The 5207-nt window shown below is 36.8% G+C and overlaps 1 non-coding gene across 1 annotated transcript; it reads left to right on the top strand.

Annotated features, from left to right (window-relative positions):
- The first annotated feature begins 1756 nt into the window (after positions 1-1756).
- LOC121218085 (small nucleolar RNA R71) lies at positions 1757-1863 on the top strand. The gene has a single exon (XR_005914349.1). It is a non-coding gene; the product is annotated as a small nucleolar RNA R71 (small nucleolar RNA).
- The last annotated feature ends 3344 nt before the right edge of the window (positions 1864-5207 follow it).

Genomic DNA, 5207 nt, shown 5'->3' with positions numbered 1-5207 from the left:
TTTGGAGGATCTGATGTCAAAATTTGTTCCAATGGGTCCTCAACATAATTGAGTTCCTTCTCCATGATTAATCCTCTAAATCGGACACAACAGAACAATCATCAATTGTGTTAGGAAATCGCATAGGCTTAAAAACGTTAAATGTTACTTGATCATCCTGAACACGCATAGTAAGCTCGTCTTTCTACACATCAATAAGGGTCCTTCCGACTGCTAATAATGGTCTTCCTAAGATGATTGGCACCTCTTTGTCTATTTTAAGGTCTAGAATCATAAAGTCAGTAGGAAAGATAAATTTGTCTACACGTACCAATACGTCCTCGATTTTTCCTTCTGGATGTGCTAAGGATCGATCTGCTAATTGAAGTGAAGTCGTAGTAGGTCTAACTTCACTTATCCCCAACTTCCTAAATATTGACATGGGCATCAAGTTGATACTCGCACCCAATTCACATAGTGCCTTACCACAATATGTTGCTCCAATATTGCAAGGTATGGTAAAACATCCAAGATCCTTCAATTTTAGAGGTAGTTTGTCTTGAAGATATGCACTGCATTCCTTCGCTAGGGCTACCGTCTCAAATTCTCCAAGCCTTTATTTTTTAGACAGGATAGCTTTCATGAATTTGACGTAGTTCAGCATTTGTTCAATTGCTTCAACCAACGGGATGTTGATATGAAGTTTCTTGAGTACGTCTAGGAACTTCTTGAATTAAATTCTGTACTTCTGCTTCTGAAGTCTTTGAGGGTAAAGTGGTGAGGTTTCTTTACCGAAACTGGTTGATTCATTTTCTGTGGCAATTCTGCATCTAATGAAGTTATTAGTTGATTAGAATTAGCTGGTTCAGAAGTTACTTTGTCGGATTTTGTAGATTCAATTTTCGGTGAAACTGAAATTTCAACACTTGTTTGAATTTCCTCTGAGTCTTGAGCGTCAACTGGCTCATTCTCAACTTCGACAAAATTGGGCTCTAAAGTCTTACCACTCCTCAATGTTAACGCTTTACAATGCTCCTTTCCTAGATACCTCGGATTCTCCGTATCACTAGGTAAAGTACCTTGTGGTCAGTTTTTGAGTTCAGTTGCAAGCTGGCCCACTTGATTCTCCGAATTCCTTAAAGAGGCATGATTTTTTACCTTGTATGCCTTCAATAGATTCTCTAGGCTATTGGATGGTTCAACTTGGGTTGGTTTCTGAGCTTGTTCGGAAAAACTAGGTGGCTGGGTCGATCTAGTTTGGACATAATTGTTACTGGTTCTTGCCCCTTGGTTACTCCAGGAAAAATTCGGGTGGTTTCGCCATGACGGGTTATAGAAATTGGATTGCAGCCCTTGCCTTCCTCGATTTTGGTTCTGGTTACCCAGGTAATACACAGATTCTGGGTTGGATGGACATTCCTCGAACAAATGTTCTTCCCCATAATAAACACAGGCTACATTTTCAAATTGATTCAATGGCTGTGCTGTCAAACTATTACACCCATTAGGAGTAAGATTTTTTAATATTGAGGATATTGATGATACTTGAGATGCGAGTGAAGTAAGAGTGTCTACTTCATGTATTCTAGCGGCTAGTCTTCTTAACATTACTCGATTGGTTGGCCATTAATAATTGTTGTTGGTAGTCCTCTCAATGATTTCATAAGTCTCATTATAAGACTTAGAAAGGAGAGCACCATTAGTAGAAGCATCCACTACCATCCTTGTATGAACATTGAGACCATCATAAAATGTCTCAAGTTGTATGCAATGTGGGATTCCATGATGAGGGAACTTCCGTAATAATTCTTTGTACCTTTCCCATGCCTCATACAATGACTCATCATCCATTTGTTTGAAAGCAGTGATCTCATTCCTCAACTTAGCATACTTGCTAGGCGGGAAATACTTCATAAGGAATTTTTCTGCTAACTCTTTCCATGTTCAAATTGAGTTTGGTGGTAATGAGTTCAACCAAGCTCGAGCTCTGTCCCTTAGTGAATATGAAAACAGCTTCAATCGTAATGCATCTTTGGTTACTCCGGATAACTTGAAAGAATCGCTCTCCTCCATAAACAGTCTTAAGTGTAGGTGAGGGTCTTCAGTAGGCATCCCACTAAATTGGCCTACTGTCTGAAGCATCTGGAACATGACTGGCTTCAAATCAAACTGTTGTGCCTCAAATTTGGGTCTTCTAATACTCGGATTAAGATCATGAAATACTGGCACGGCATATTGTCTCAAAGCTCTATCCCTATCATCAGCAATAAGGATAGGATTTTGAGCAAGGTTTGCTCCGTTTCTTTGATTCAGATTTTCGAAGTTCATCTCTCCAGTCCTTCACTAACTTGCTTGTCTTCTTCGCTGTCGAAAAGTTCGTTCAATCTCGGGGTCTACAGGGACTAAATCGATGATTCGGTCAATACTCATAAACACCTGAAATAATCACAGAAAAATTAACTAAGTTAAAATTTGAACAGAAAAATAAACCAAAATGAAAAACTAACAAATTCACAAATAATGACTTTTAAAACATAGTCTCTGGCAACGGCGCCAAAAACTTGGAACGACGGAAATGTGCAAGTGTAAACAATTGCAACAAGTAATAAAGTGACAAGCAAATGTCGAGTTATCGTACCCACAAGGACCGTAAAAAGAATTATTTATGAATGCTATTTAAAACACTTTGGTGAAGAAAAATATTTTGTTTGAAGAGGGTGATTAAAAACTAAGATTTTAAACTAAGTGAACTAAATAAATAATTGTGTTAAATTAATTACATTTCTTAACTTAGAATTATTAAACTCTTGTTTATATTGTTACGAATAAGTTCACAGTAACTCGATAATTTGCTAACTTATGAACATACTCACCAACCAAAAACCATTTATCTCTTGACTATATCCCTATGTCAATTCAACCGATTAAACAAATCTTAATAGACAAATATGTTATTGCACATACACACTTATTAAATCGAAATAATCTCTTGTACATATCCCTATGTCAATTCAAAAAACTAACTCGATTTAATAAGCACATGAAAGAATATGTGAGGTAACAAAGTATCCTTACCTTGAAACTGTTTAATCACAATAATCTTGCAAGTTATGCAAGGCAAAAGTATCGTCAGATACCGTTGCTAATCTAACCCTCAGCTACCTTAGATGATTAAACATGCATTGATTAAGTACTATGTCCATTAATTACAATCTAAATCTTTTTAAATAATTAATTCATTAGTTACCTAACAATTGTAATGCAAGAATAACTTAGTCATGATTTTACTTAATCAAGCATCTTACCGAGGCCTATAACAACATAACACAATTTTAATAATTTTAACAAATGAAATGCAATCAACCTAACACAAATTAAATTCAAGCTAAATTGATTAAATTAACCATTCCAACAACATAAATATTTATAGATATGTTCAGCATAACAACAAAAATTAAAAAGATAGGGAACAAGAATCAAATCTGGTGTTTTTCCGTGGCTTGAATAGTTTCTCCATTCTTCCTTCTTCGTTGTCCTCATCGACCAAGGCTACTATAAAAACTTAATTGCTGCTCCAAATAGCTAATGAATGCCCCTTTCCGAAGAGGAGAAATTGGTTAGAAAGCAAGGGAATTTTGGAATGGAAAAGAAGAGAGAAAGTGGAGAGAAGAGAGGAAAGATGGGAATGCTTAAGGTGTGTTTCTAAAATGACCAGCCTAAGCGGGTTTTTATAGATGAGGAGGCCTGCTAAAAATAGCTAAAATTATCAGCCAAAGAGCCCTCCCTTGGCCGGCCACACATGTGGCAAGGTTGATAGTTTCAACTTTGCTAATTTAGGCTTGGGGCAAATCTATAAAGCCACCAATTGTGAAGGGGTTTGAATGCAACTTGAACAAGTCTTCAAGGGCCTCTTTGCAAGATTAAATAATCAGCTAATAAGCTGGTTTGGGTCAGCTCTTGGGACGGGTTTTGGGCTGTCCGTTTCTTGGCCGGTTTGGTTCACTCGGTTCAGTTCAACTAGACCGTTTTTTCATAATTAATTAATAATAATTTATTAACCCAAATTAAATTGGATATAAATTAAAATTAGTTATATTATGAATTAATACATATAATTTTGGACCATCTTAGGCTGAAATTTAGTTCGCCTCGATACTTCAAATTGCTTCTCGGTTTTGCGCTTCTAGTAGTGTTTGCCGAGTCTTTTTTTGCCCTTTGTGCAAATCTGTCGAAAATAACCAAAATTCATCAAAATTAATTATAAAATTAACTAAAATTTAAAATGTTCATATTTTAGGTGCACTTTAATTATTTTGTAAATTAATTATTTTTTCGACAAGAATTTTATTGAAACTGTATGATTTTAAGTTAAAAAGGGTATGTAAAAATGTGTAAATTTCCGAGCTTCCAGCAATCGTTAAATCGAAAGGCATTACCAAGAGCTTGTAATGTTCGTAGCGAGTATTGAAGGTAGTTTTGTACACATCAGTCTCTTTAACCTTGAGCTGATGCTAACTAGAGCGTAGATCGATTTTGGAGAAGACAGATGCTCCTCAAAACTGGTCGAACAAGTCGTCAATCCTCTATATCGGGTACTTGTTCTTGATTTTCGACTTGTTCAACTGTCTATAGTCTATGCATATTTTCATCGACCCATCTTTCTTCTTAGCAAATAGTACCGCTGCCCCCATGGAGACACGCTTGGTCGAATAAACCATCAGTCGAGAAGTTCATAGAGCTACACTTTTAGCTCAGTCATCTCCTTCAGTGCTATGCGATAGGGTGTAATGGACACTGAGACCGTACCTAGTAACGGATCAATACCGAATCCCACCTCTCAATCCGAAGGTACCTGGGTAATTCCTCAGGAAAGACATTCGGGAATTCCCTCACAGTGCAGATATCTCACAGAGAAAGCTTTACAAGAAAAGAATCAGATACATGGGCAAGGTATGGCTCTCACCCCTTTTGAACTAACTTATCTAATACAAGAGCGGAGATTACATTAGAGAGGTAATCTCGATGCTCATCAACAATGACCACTTCATCATTCTCATTCATTCTCAGAGTAACTTTCTTGGTTGCATAATCTAGACTGACTTGATATTCAACGAGCCAATCCATTCCCAAAATCAAATCAAACTCACTAAAGGGTAACTCCGTCAAATATGCTAGAAATACTATACCCTAAAGCTCTAAAGGTACCTGCTTATACACTCTATCAACCC

This window comes from Gossypium hirsutum, chromosome D05, assembly GCF_007990345.1.
Source record: "Gossypium hirsutum isolate 1008001.06 chromosome D05, Gossypium_hirsutum_v2.1, whole genome shotgun sequence".
Lineage (NCBI taxonomy): Eukaryota > Viridiplantae > Streptophyta > Magnoliopsida > Malvales > Malvaceae > Gossypium > Gossypium hirsutum.
Note: the sequence above shows the minus strand (reverse complement) of the source record. Positions and strands in the feature narration are given on the sequence as shown.